Source organism: Pantherophis guttatus, chromosome 13 (assembly GCF_059756535.1).
Source record: "Pantherophis guttatus breed Tessera chromosome 13, ASM5975653v1, whole genome shotgun sequence".
Classification (NCBI taxonomy): domain Eukaryota; kingdom Metazoa; phylum Chordata; class Lepidosauria; order Squamata; family Colubridae; genus Pantherophis; species Pantherophis guttatus.
In genome coordinates this window covers 13,652,986-13,667,458 of record NC_142075.1, presented here as the reverse complement: position 1 = coordinate 13,667,458, position 14,473 = coordinate 13,652,986, and positions in this window count along the sequence as shown.

The window sequence follows — 14,473 nt, the reverse complement described above, 5'->3', positions numbered from 1 at the left end:
GGAATTTGCCTTAGGTGTATATACTCTCAGTGTACATAAGGAGAATAAAATACATTCATCAAGAATAAAAAGATACAACATTTAGTGATAGTCAAGGTCAGGGGTGAAATCCAGCAGGTTCTGACAGGTTCTGGAGAACCAGTAGTGGAAATTTTGAGTAGTTTGGAGAACCGGCAAATACCACCTCTGGCTGGCCCCAGAGTGGGGAGGGAATGGGGATTTTGCAGTATCCTTCCCCTGGAATGGGGAGGGAATGGAGATTTTGCAGTATCCTTCCCCTGCCATGCCCGAAGCCACGCCCAACAAGCCACACCACACCACACCACCAAGCTACGCCCACAGAACCGGTAGTAGAGAAATTTGGATTTCACCACTAATAAGCCACTAATAAGTTACTAATAAGCTATCAAGTCGTACTAGGAAACAAATAAAAACAATATAAATTGAAAGATACAAGTGACATGGTTATAGTAGTAAATGGGAAGAGACCGATATTAGTAAGGAAGAGAAGAAGAATAGTAATATAGTCTTAATAAATTATTTGACAGTGTTGTGGGAATTAGTTGTTAAGCAGAGTGATGGCATTGGGGAAAAAAAACTATTCTTATGTCTAGTTGTTCTAGTGTGCAGTGCTCTATAGCATCGTTTTGAGGGTAGGAGTTGAAACAGTTTGTGTCCAGGATGTGAGGGGTCTATAGATATTTTCACAGCCCTCTTTTTGACTTGTGCAGTATACAGATCCTCAATGGAAGGCAGGTTGGTAGCCATTGATTTTTCTGCAGTTCTAATTATCCTCTGAAGTCTGTGTCTGTCTTCTTTGGTTGCAGAACCAAACCAGACAGTTATGGAGGTGCAGATGACAGACTCAATAATTCCTCTGTAGAACTGAATCAGCAGCTCTTTGGGCAGTTTGAGCTTCCTGAGTTGGTGCAGGAAGAACATTCTTTGTTGAGCTTCTTTGATGACATTTTTGATGTTAGGTGTCCATTTTAAGTCTTGAGATATGATAGAACCTAGAAAATATGCTAGGCTGGAAATCTGCCTCAAAATGATGCAGTTAAATAGAGCAGGACATCTTGATCCGCTCATCTTAATCTTCATGTGGGTATCTATATTTCTCATGACCTGCTCAGACAGGTAATCTTCTGAGGGAAAAGACCAAGAAGAAGAGCTACATAGAGTGTCCCACAACCAACACAGTGATCCTGATGGAAACTCCTCTTTGGTGTCCCTGACACTACGGTCCTTGGCAGAAACACTCTTTCCAAACAACTTGGAATAGATGGTCTACTGAGACGTAGTTTATAATTCTGATATGAGGTCATGGCTTGTAATTTCCATATACAAATCCTTGCATGTGAACAGTTCAACCCTGGAACAGGTTCCATACTAACCAGCCTGTCTTGATTCCACACCTTCTTTGACTTTTTGAAATTTCCATTTTTTTTCCCATGACATGACCATATTTTCTTGTTCCATCCCCTGCGTCTTGATGGTTGATGATATTAAAATGTTCAGAACTCCTGAATTAGTATTTCAGTGTAATTTTCCAGTGACTACGTGATGTTGATTTTTTTTGACTGTGAACTGTTTGATTACCTCTTGCTGTTTGAAACCACAAATAGAGCACTTGAAGAAGAAAATAAATGAGATACTCCTAATTTATTTTCTTAGAAGGTTTGCAGGTTCTAACTGGAGAAAGGCAATTGAAATTACTTTCAGAAAAAAAGCTATGACCCTCAGATCTGAATTCAACTCCAGCAAGCCTTGAGAAAGACACCGAGTCAAAGAAGTGATGTCCAGTTTGGAAATATTATCACCCATTTAGACATGTGAGCCCTTTGAAACAGGGAGCTGAGTTCAGGGATATCTATACTGTGTGTACTCAAGACTTTTAAGTCAAAATAGAAACTGTAGCCACCTCGAAAATGGCTCCTCTTTGTCTTCACAATGACAGCTTGACAAGTGGGTAGAAGACGTGAAGTTGGTGAAGGAAGAAATGCTATCAACAGTTCCAGGCTGAAAGGGCAGATGGGCCAGATTGGATGAAAATGAAAAGCTGTCTCAGATAATGCAATCATTTATCACATCATCTCACCTGGCAGTTGGATGTAGGCAGGCTTAGGCATTGAGCTAGACACAAGCTACACCTCTTGCATGTATGGATATCATCTTTGGAGTTCATTTGATCTTCTGAAGAGCTTCCCTTCGTAAGACTAAATTCCAGGAAGGAGATCCTTGCATACACTCAGGGCCTCAAGACTTAGAAAGGTCAACAGAGTTGGGACCATCTTGATCATGGATGGAGAATTTTCTTTGTTTTTTTGGGGGGGGATAGACCAGGGGTCAGCAACCTGCAGCTCTGGAGTTGCATGTGGCTCTTTCAACCCTCTGCTGCGGCTCCCTGTCACTCAAAATATGCGTCACAACCGCCAATGTGCGACATCCGTTGGCATGCAATTTATTGAGCTTTTCAACTCCCAGTAGGCCAACCATGGATCAATCCAAGAAAAGAAAAGTTTCAGAAGAAAACAGAACGTTTCATTCAACTACATATGCTAGTTTTGTGGCCGCTCAAGAAATAGTCAGGCACGGGAAGGGTTTTGTGGCTCCCGGTGTTTTCTTTTCTGTGGGAAACGGGTCCAAATGGCTCTTTGAGTGTTTAAGGTTGCAGACCCCTGGGACAGACAAATTTTGAAAGATCTGCCATCAAAGCCCCTTCTTTGACCTTCCGTGCTGGATTTATTCCATTATTTATTCCTTCCATTATCAATTGGACAACGGCTATATGAAACCAAAAATGCAACAAGCTCACCTGTAGAATGTATTGAAAAAAATAACCAGACAATGATCTCCATTCTCCATCTCTTTTTGTCCTACCACATTTGGACCTGGACAGGAAACTAGATCTGTAAGGGTTGTAAAATCTTGCAACGTCCATATAAGATTCTTATCGTCTACCCCCAAATGTGGTTCTTTTATGTCCATAATTCAGCACACGTTGAAATTCACTGCACTCAAACTGCTTCCTACTGAACGAGGAACATGTGGAGAGTGAGCGTGTCTGATTACTATGAGAGTTGCAATCTCACTTCTGCTTGTTCGCGAGGTTGGGAATGGATAAGATTGAGCGTTATATAATAGGTATCACTGACAGTTGCATAACTGTAATGAGAGGAAAATTGAATAAATAAAAATAGATACAATGGTACAATAGATCGTACCAAAGCAGGATTAAAAAAAAAAAAAAAAGAAATCAAAACTTGGTGAATAAGCCAAATAATTGGATTTATATAACAAAAAAAACATATTGTGTTTTCCTGTGATATCCGGACCTAGTCTAATAGCTTATTTCCTTAAACAGGAGAGCATTCGCTCATACAGCTCCCAGAATACCTCATAATTATTTATTTTTTAAGCTTAAAAAAGATAAAAATAGGTAAAGGTTTCCCCTGCCAGTCATGTCTGACTCTAGGGGACAGTGATCATTGCTGTTTCTTAGCCAAAAGAGCCAACATTGTCCAAAGAGACTTGGTAATGTGGTAATGTGACCGCATGACTGTACACTGAGGCATGTGGAAGATTGTTGGTTTCTCACCAAAGTGGTACCTATTTATCTACTTTAATCAGTGGAATGACTTGTTCGATCGATTGAATGGCTTGCCTTTAGAAGTTGTGGATGCTCCATCACTGGCGGTTTTAAGAAGAATTGGACCATCATTTGTCTGAAATGGGATAGGGTCTCCTGCTTGAGCAGAGAGCAGAAGACCTCCAAAGTCTCTTCCAGCTCCCTTCCTCCATTACTTGCATTTGCATGCTTTGGAACCGCTAGGTTGGCAGGAAATCTTTTAATATGCCAACTGCTATTCAAGAACTTCTCCAGCCAGTGTTCAATACTGTGCAAAACTGTGAAATGAAGCAGTCTAGTGACACCAAGGAACAAAGCGTTTTCCATCTTCGTATCCAAGCCAAATGCATGGCATTAGTGAGGTACGCAGCGTAGGAAAGTCTTTAGCGGACGTCGTTTCTGCAATCACCACCTGTTCTCAGGATTAGTGACATGTGTTTGAGATACAGTGTTTTCCCAAAGCTGCCCACAGTTGTGCTCTTCTTTCCTACCCCTCCTCACCCCACCAAAGACATGAGTTGTTATTGCTGTTGTTATTATTAGGAATGTCACAGAAGGGCTTTGGAGTGATGGTAACATTGCTAATTAATTAGATCTGTGTACTGTTCCCCTTTCCTCTGGGGTGCTCATTAAAGTATTCTGACAACGCCTTAGAATGGGAAGACGAAAGAAAGAGGTATGAATGGAGGCTAATAAAGCAAAAGAAAGTAGGGCCAATGAATGGAAGGTTGAGAGGAGGAGAGGAGTCGACATAAGAGATGCCTTTAGGATCAGAAAATTAGCAGCTATTAAAAATCTCAGAGGTGTGGCAATTTTAATTTAGTATGCTCTTTTCTAGTTGAAAAAGGGACATGGTGGCTCAGTGCCTAAGACGCTGAGCTTGTCGATCCAAAGGTCGGCAGTTCAGCGGTTCGAATCCCTAGTGCCGCGTAACGGGGTGAGCTCCCGTTACTTGTCCCAGCTTCTGCCAACCTAGAAGTTCGAAAGCACGTAAAAAATGCAAGTAGAAAAATAGGGACCACCTTTGGTGGGAAGGTAACAGCATTCCATGTGCCTTTGGCATTTAGTCATGCCAGCCACATGACCACGGAGATGTCTTCGGACAGCACTGGCTCTTCGGCTTTGAATTCGGCAGTAATTGCAGGAAGCTGGCAGCTAAGTGCTACTTTAACAGCACTTTAGTCCGCTGCGCCACCAAGGCTCTTAATTGTACCCTATGACTTAATGATAGTCATAGGGTACAAATAAGCAATCAGGAAACAATCAATATCAATATAAATCGTAAGGATACAAGCAACAAAGTTACAGTCATACAGTCATAAGTGGAAGGAGATGGGTGATGGGAACAATGAGAAGATTAATAGTAGTGCAGACTTAGTGAATAGTTTGACAGTGTTGAGGGAATTATTTCTTTAGCAGAGTGATGGCGTTCGGGAAAAAACTGTCCTTGTGTCTAGTTGTTCTGGTGTGCAGTGCTCTATAGTGTCGTTTTGAGGGTAGGAGTTGAAACAGTTTATGTCCAGAATGCGAGGGGTCTGTAAATATTTTTACTTTATATTTTATACCTTTTAATGTGACAGAAGAGAGATGTATTAAATATATGAGTAAACCCTTCATTTTTGCTTGGATTCTGCCTACTTCCTAGACTGTGACCATTGCATGCTACTGAAAAACTGAGTCTGCCCTCAACCAAAGCCATGTTTATCCTGGGATGCAAGAAAAGCAGATGTGTACCAATTTTCATCACTCTGCTTGGACCAAAGATATGTATTCTTTAGTACCTATCCTTACAATTAGTCCTCATAAGCCAATGCATTATGGCTTTAGCGTCAAAGCCAATAGCGTCAGAGGCAATCTAGGCCTCAGGCCTCTAACTCAATTCTGCTCTTCCAAAACCATCCAAGGATCTGCAAGAGGAGGAAGAGAGATATGTGTGGAATGATAAAACGGGTCACATGGATGAAGGAGCCATTGTTACGTAGGTTTCTAGCTTCTTTCCCAACCCTTTTAATACATTCCTGGCCTAAAACTTTGCTCGGGTAAAGATGATAGAATAGTTTTGTTAAGCCAAATGGAGTTCTATCAATTCTGTCCAAATGATCTTGATTTGAAGGGGGAAAGTGCCCAGGAATGTTTGCATATGCTTCCACAAACCCATTTGCTGTTTAGGTGTCAGAAATAAATTTTACCACTGGAGTCGGCAGCATCTGATTAGTGAATTATTCAGTTTGGATATTGTACGCTGTGTGACCTCATTAGTAACCCTGAGGTGAGTGGGATGCATTAGACTAACCACGGCGTTGCCATTGAGGAGAAGGATGGGGGCATTAAAATGGATTAAAGTGCTTTACCAAGAAATGCAATACACAACCCATAAAAAATATTTTAAAAAGCACATTGTTAAAGCTGGAAATAAACAATCCAGCATAAAGCAGAGCTGGCGGGGAACAACAGGCAACAATTCACAAGCAGGGAGTCTTCTTGGCTAAAAATCTAACTTTTGTTTTTAGCATTGCAATGCCAAATGTCTAAATGGAACTCACTATCCATTTTGGCTAGATATTGGTTCAAATCATCTTTGTTCTTGTTGTTAATTGTGAAGTCGTGTCTGACTCATTGTGACCCCATGGACAATGTTCCTCCAGGCCTTCCTCTCCTCTACCATCCCTTGGAGTCCACTGCCATCCAGCAATCACGCCAACTGCTTCAGTGACTCCATCCAGCCACCTCGTTTCTCTGTCGTCCCATTCTTCTTCTGCCCTCAATCGTTCCCAGCATTAGGCTCTTCTCCAGTGAGTCCTTCCTTCTCATTAGGTGGCCAAAGGATTTGAGTTTCCTCTTCAGGATCTGGCCTTCTAAAGAGCAGTCAGGGTTGATCTCCTCTAGGACTGACCGGTTGGTTCGCCTTGCAGTCCAAGGGACTCGCAGGAGTCTTCTCCAGCACCAGAGTTCAAAGGCCTCAATTCTTTGGCGCTCAGCCTTCCTTATGGTCCAACTCAGTGGTGGGTTTCAACATTTTTTACTACCGGTTCTGTGGGTGTGGTTTAGTGGGCGTGGCTTGGTGGGCATGTCAGGGGAAGGATATTGTAAAATCTCCATTCCCATCCCACTCCAGGGGAAGGGGAAGGTTACTGCAAAATCCCCATTTCTTCCCAATCAGCTGGGACTTGGGAGGCAGAGAATAGATGGGGGTGGGGCCAGTCAGAGGTGGTATTTACCAGTTCTCCGAACTACTCAAAATTTCCGCTACCTGTTCTCCAGAACTGATCAGAACCTGCTGAAACCCACCTCTGGTCCAACTTTTACAGTCATACATTGCACCTGGGAAAACCATAGCCTTGACTACATACACTTTTGTTGGCAGGGTGATGTCTCTGCTTTTTAGTAAGCTATCTAGATTTGCCATAGCTTTCCTCCCCAGGAGCAAACATCTCAAATCATCCAGTCTAGCTTTTTAAAGCTTTTATGAAGTAATGGGCAACTAAGGTGCCTTTGGAATTTTATGCCTCACGTGTGAAAAATAAGCACAAAGGAAAAATGTTCCATCTAGGAACTTTTAATATCTACATCATCAGAGGTACATAGCCTATATTGTACCTCTGATATAGATAACAGTTCAACTTCATATCCAGTTGAAGAATTGTGACTTCTACAATCCTGAACCACAATAGGCAATAAGCAGAGTGATAAACTATGTACACAGCCATTTTGCAGTTTTCCCATGTCTAATATAATGTGATAGAGGAGAAAGAGCAGAGGAAAAGTACAGAAAAAGAGTAACAAAGGGCAAATTGAAGCAAATGAACCTATTTCTAAATGAATTATTAGTATCGGGTACACATAAATATAATTTTGAGCTATCTGGATTGATGGCAGTTGCTAGTCGAGCCTCCGTGAAACTGTCTGCTTTTTTAAAAAGTCACATAAGTCAGTGGCTGTAATACTTCATTACTGAGCAATGAATCCCAATTATCCCCTCTGTGGATATTATTTATCTGATTTAAAAATAAATCTTCCCCAAATGTTCCCTTCAAAATTAGACAGATCGGCCCCGTCAAATCGGAAGATTCAAAGATTGAAAAACAAACAAACGTCATGCAAAGCCCTGGTGGAGTTGCACATTCAGGAAGGAAGGAAGGAAGAGAGAAACAATATAGAATTTTGGATGGTGATGATGATGATGATTTTACATCTCCCCCCCCCTTTTTTTTGCTTTTAAAATCCATTGATGTTTTCCTTCCCACTGGATCCAGTGGCAATGGAAATTATATCATTCCAAGCAATTCTACCATCTGTACTCTTGTGAAGACAATACTTTGAAATTGAGGAAGTGTTGGGTTCTGTGAATTCACACAAACCAGATTTGACCCACAAAATACCCCTGGATCCTTCTCACTTTTGTTTTCTACCGATGATGAAGCTCTAGCTTTAGACAGCTAAAACCCAGGAAGGTCCCAAAGAACTTTAAAGTTGGATTTCTCCTTCCAATGATGGAGCCCATTTTTTGCTATTTCAAGAGATCTGTTCCATCTCTATGCCCTTGATGTCCTCTAAAAAACAATTGATCGGATCCATTCCTGCAATTATTTGTCAAAGTAGTTCAAACTCTGCTGGCATTTTTTTTTATCACCTCCCCACCCCACCCCTTCTCCATCCATCCATCTTCTTTAGATGCACTTGAAAACCTATTATCTTAAAAAATATACTTTGCACAGACTCAACATTGATCTCATCTACATTGTTTCCAGATGAAGAAAGTGAGACTTGAGCATGCCTTCAGCAGTGTTTTCACTTGCCCTTCGTTTTTTGCTTTTGGGTTAAGAAAGTGTGGGTTTGGGGGTTAAGAAAGCATGGATATACTTCAGAAACTGAAGTCTGTGTGAAGGTGGGGGAGAGATAATTGTCTGAAGCCAATAGATTTTAACAGGGGGAAAAGTCTGACATGCTAATATTTGTTGGCTCAGCATCCATTGCAGACAAATGGCTGCTAAAAGGCTTTGTGGTTCATTGATGTCCATGTTTTTAACCACACATTCTTCACCCTTTTCTTGAGATGATGCCTCCTGTTTCTGCAGCTGCTACTCTTTCTTATAATATAGCCAAGCAAATGTACAGAAAATTACGGCACTCTGAAGCATAAATACTGGTGTCACGCTGGAAGATTATCTTTCTATTTTATGATAAAGTGTTTTCTGGAACTTCTTTCAATAGAAACAAGAATTTTGTTGAAATTCTCATGGGTGCTTGATGATATGGTATTTATTTAGAAGGTGGTCAAAAGGTACATGTGAATATCCTATTTTTCATTGTGCAATTGTCTGTCTGCTGGTCTACAGAAACCTTGGTTTTTCACACTTCCATTAAATCTACCTGGAGAGAACATTGTTTGTTGGATTTCTTCAGGTACCCTATTTCCCCAAAAATAAGACCCAACCAGAAAATAAGTCCTAGCATGATTTTTCAGGATGCTCGTAATATAAGCCCTACCCCTCAAAGTAAACCCCAGCTAAGATTGTCAGCCAGATGGATGCATTTACTACCATATTTTCCCCAAAATAAGACCTAACCAGAAAATAAGCCCTAATGCATCTTTTGGAGCAAAAATTAATATAAGATTTTTGGGGAATTAATATTCTTATTTTTGGGGAAACACGGTAGATACTGTAAGTGTTGGCATCCAAATAAATGTTAGACTAATGAAAAGGTGCGGAGCAAAAAAAAATATCACCAAACACAATATTTGACACCCCCAACTGTTTATCTGAACAAAAATTAAGGGCCCTAAAAGGCTTTACAAACTTCAAAGCTTCCTACTTTGGCGATAAATATTTTCTCAAAAGCTGCAAGACAGATTTTAGCCCAGCTTTATAAATACTGCATTATTACACAAAATCAGGACTTATCTGCTCCATTTGTAGACATCTATGGCAGGTAGATCTTTCATCCTGACAACAAACTAAAAAAAATATCTGTTCTGTGTTTATAAGGACAAAAAAAAAAAAGACTAACCTATAGTTTATTTTTAAATTTCTAATTCTTACATCCAAAAAATGGGCTGGCTATAGACTTAATCCATAAGTTTTCAATAGGTTTATGTTTAATATTATTCAAATTGGATTCAACTCAATGGACTGTGTATGATTAAGGTATGCTGTTGTTTAATAAAATGTCTGGTTGAAATTATAATCTTAAAATTTTAGAAATAGAGAACACAAAAAACCTTATTCATTGACTTACTGGGATTGTGGTTATTCATAATTTTGCTGCTATATTTATCCACAAACCTGTGATTAAGTAGCACATAAAAATAAATTACAGTTGAATGAACTCTGAGGAAAATGTTCCTTTAGTCCCCTGGAAATCAAGAAAATCAAGAAAATCTAGTTTTAGGTTTGCCTTACCACCTTGCCGATTATTGGAAGTGTCTTCTGCCTATTCTGTCTCCACATTGCTGTTATGAGGGCAAATAAGCTTGACCTCCATGCAGAAAAATAATTCTTAAAGTCAATATCTAGAACTTTCCTCAATGCCAGTTGAACAAGTTACCTTGTTTTCCCAAAGACAAGACCCAACTGGAAAATAAGTCCTAGCATGATTTTTCAGGATGCTCGTAATATAAACCCTACCCCCCAAAATAAGCCCCAGTTAAGATTGTCAGCCAGATGGGTGCATTTAGCACCGTATATCCCCAAAAATCAGACCTAACAAGAAAATAAGCCCTAATGTGCAAATTGTGCAAATTTGGAGCAAAAATTAATATAAGACCTGGACTTATTTTTGGGGAAACACAGTAATTATCACCATTTTTTGTAGCAATAAATTCCACAAGTTAATTTTTTTTTTACAAACGACTAATTATTCACCATAAATCCTTATCATTTTCACCAGGTGATATCTAATATAAGAAATGGAAAAACAATATATCTCCTAGTCTGGTTCAAGGAGTCTTTTCTTTTCTGTCAATGGTTTCCTTGGATTTGAGGTGTATAAACTTTAACTACATAGAATTGACTTTTTTTCCCACTAGAACCCCAAGTTATGTTCAAATAAGTTGAGTCAGAAAAATGGAGACAAAGTGATCTACTTGGAGTGTTCCAAATAAATCTTTCAGACACCCTCAAAATTGGTTATAGTGGTTGAGACTGTTGGAAGATGATTTAACAACATCTGGAGGCCAGAGGTTTCTCATTTCTCCAACTATGCATTTGGACACACACACACACTTTATTTTCTGGATCAAAGGTGTCATCTAACTGCAATTGTAGCATGAATGTTATTGGAATTTACAAATAAATTAAAGCACACAACTGAAGTCCTTCTCAAATCAAATTAGTTAGCTGGAACTGTCCAAGGTTCTGAAGCAAGATTTTTCTGGTTTAATCCTCATGGACCAAACTCCACCAATTTTTGGTTTATTAGCTCATCACGGATGAGAATTAGCCAAAAAATATATCATGGTCCATTAATGAATTTTATTTATGTTGTGTCGAATTCAGACACACTGGCTGAATTTGCATGGCAAATTTAATCAGGTCAATGAAAGAACTACTAAACACTTGTACACACCATACCAAACTTTTGGATAATGTGCAGATCCCAGGAAATTTGTTTACTTTATGATTTCATGTATTGTGAACCCCCAAAACAAATTAATTAAGTAACCAGTTAAGCTTGTGATGTGAATCCAGTACTAAGAACCCACTGCACTTTGTGGCATTGTGATTCTTTGCCTTAAATACTTCTCCAGGCCTTGGAATATATCCAATCCTTGTGCATGGAGATGGTCAAGATTCTATAGTAATACTTTAATTCAGTAATGAGCTAAATTGACCATAGTTGTTCCTCTGTGTCCTATTTTTCAGGTTGTTGCCCATAAGTTCTGATCAAACAAAGATCTGAGGTGAGACTTCAGCATGAGCTCGCATTTAGAAATGTGAAGAAGAAAAGGTAGGGGAATAGTAATTTTCTAACTAAACATTTCAGAGAGAACTATATAGTTCTGAAGAAAGAAAACTAAAAGTGACAATATTATACCCTGTTTCCCTCAAAATAAGACATCCCCTGATAATAAGCCCAATCAGGCTTTTGAGCACATGGCAATAAGGCCAAGTGCTTATTTCAGGGTTCAAAAAATATAAGACAGGGTCTTATTTTTGGGGAAACACGGTATGTATGTATGCATGTATCTATCTATGTATGTATATACTGTGTTTCCACCGAAATAAGATCAGGTCTTATATTAATTTTTGCTCCAAAAAGATACATTATGACTTATTTTTCGGTTACGTCTTATTTTGAGGAAAATGCATACTAAATACCTCCGTCTGCTGACGATCTTAACTGGGGCTTATTTTTGGGGTAGGGCTTATATTACGAGCATCCTGAAAAATCATCCTAGGGCTTATTTTCTGGTTGGGTCTTATTTTCAGGGAAATATATATCGGTATATATTTCATATACCAATTAAGGGGCTTTGCTATGAAAACAAATCAATTTTCTGATTTCACACAATATCCTTTGTGAACAAAGATTCATTTTAGCAATTCAGTGGTGATTTCAATCATCTCTGAATCTACTTTCTAAATATGATTATTGGCTTAGGTAAAATGTAATTTGATTTGTTGCTTCTGACTGAACTAACAATACAATGCATTTGAACACATGTGCAAGAAGAAGTTTAGTCCTAAAGTATGAGATAAAAATTCAAAATCAGACTGAATTTGATGGGTTATCTGCATGTTCCTATAGCTTCATATATATATACAATATGCTAACTTAGTATTAATTCTGATTATACACCATCATTTACTGTGTTGTATGAATGTAGTTTTAGCTGGATAGTGCATTATTTAATATATTGTGAAAACTTAGAAAATGGTTACAGTAAGTGTACTGTATGAATAAACTCAAAGAAAGCTTTCCCCCCCTCTTTTAAGTTTGTCACCAATAAATCCAACTGGCTTTAATGGAAGCTTTTAAGTAGAAAATATGCTTTGTATTTCAGAGTGTTGTATTTATACTATTGGTACATTCTAGTGTAAAAGTGTTATTTGAAAAAAATAAAGCTGTACCTTGGGATCAAACTGAACATTATCTTAATGCAAATTCTGAATTCAGAACTCATATTCTATATCATTGAACTAGAGATCTTGTCTCTATTTAATCATCTTTTCTCTTCCCAGATTATTCCTTATAACCCATCTTTATTGCTTTTCTTGCTTCTCTGAATCTTCCTTAAAATGTGCTTCCCAGAACTAAATTGAAGACCAACTATTTTGACCACTGCAGCATACAATGGAAATATTAGTTCATGCTAATTCACAGACTATTTTCCTATTGTGCACTCTGACATTTCATTTGCCTTTTTAGAGGGCATTTTCCACTAGCATCCGATGCTCAATTTGTGATTCATTTCTATTCCAAGATCCTTTTAACACATATGATTACCAAGCGAAGTATTTAACATATTAATTATGTGCAGTTGGTTTCTTTTTTCTTACGCGAAGAACTTTGCATTGTCTCTCTTCAATTTTAGGCTGTTATTTTTCACCAATTCCGTATTGAGATCTAGCTTGGTGTAGTGGTTAAGGGAGCTGGCTAGAAAGTGCGATGCTATGAGTCCGTAATGGTGAACCTATGGCACGCGTGCCACAGGTGGCACACAGAGCCATATTGATGGGCACGCGAGCGTTGCCCTAGCTTAGTTCCAGCACGCATGTGTGCTCTGGCCAGCTGATTTTTGGGCCTTCTGGGCCCAATGTAAATTGGCAAATGGGCTGTTTCTTGCCCCCAGAGGGCCTCCGGAGAGGTGGGGAAAGCTGTTTCTGCCCTCCCCAGGTGCCTAGAAAGTCTCTGGAGCCTGGGGAGGGCAAAAAATGGGCCTACCGGGCCCACCAGGCCATCACATGCCAAAAGCAAGGGGAGGATGGGGGGGTCCCGCATGCATCATCCCGGTGTTGTCACGTGACGTATCACTACTTTCCCCCCTTCACTAAAGGGGGGCATGGGCATGGCCAATGTATGACACATCCGGCCCACAAGCCCGTGAGTTTGAACCCCTGTTCTAGACTATTCACAACTCCTGTTCTAGACTATTCACAACTCCTGTTCTAGACTATTCACAACTCCTGTTCTAGACTATTCACAACTCCTGTTCTAGACTATTCACAACTCCTTATTCTCATCAGGAAAAAAAAAACCCAAACTAATAAGTTTTCCTCTTTTCCTCTTAATTCAAGTGGGTTATGGATTTTTTGAGAATGTAAGGCACACTCTAGACTACTTGATATCTCCTTTCTGTGTGGAGTAAATATTAATGAGCACTCTGTAAGCATGATTTTCAGGCAATTCAGCCCTTATTTAACCAGTCTGCTAATCAGAATGTCATATACTTTACTTAACCAGTCTGCTAATCAGAATGTCATATACTTTACTAAAGTCAAAATATGTACATTATATTTACACTTTCTTGTAAAAAGAAAGCCACCCTATTTTTTTTTTAAAAAGATCAGATTTTGTCTGAGAAGAGCTGTTCTTAGCTAGTTAGGCTGTGATTTTTCTGGATTCATATCAGTGTTGAAATCCAATTTTTTTTTATTACTGGTTTTGTGGGTGTGGCTTAGTGGGCGTGGCAGGGGAAGGATACTGCAAACTCTCCATTCCCACCCCACTCCTGGTGAAGAATACGGCAAAATCCACATTCCTTCCCCACTGTAGGGGAAGGATACTGCAAAATCCCCATTCCCACCCCACTCTGGGGCCAGCCAGAGGTGGCATTTGCCGGTTCTCCAAACTACTCAAAATTTCTGCTACCGGTTCTCCAGAACCTGTCAGAACCTATTGGGT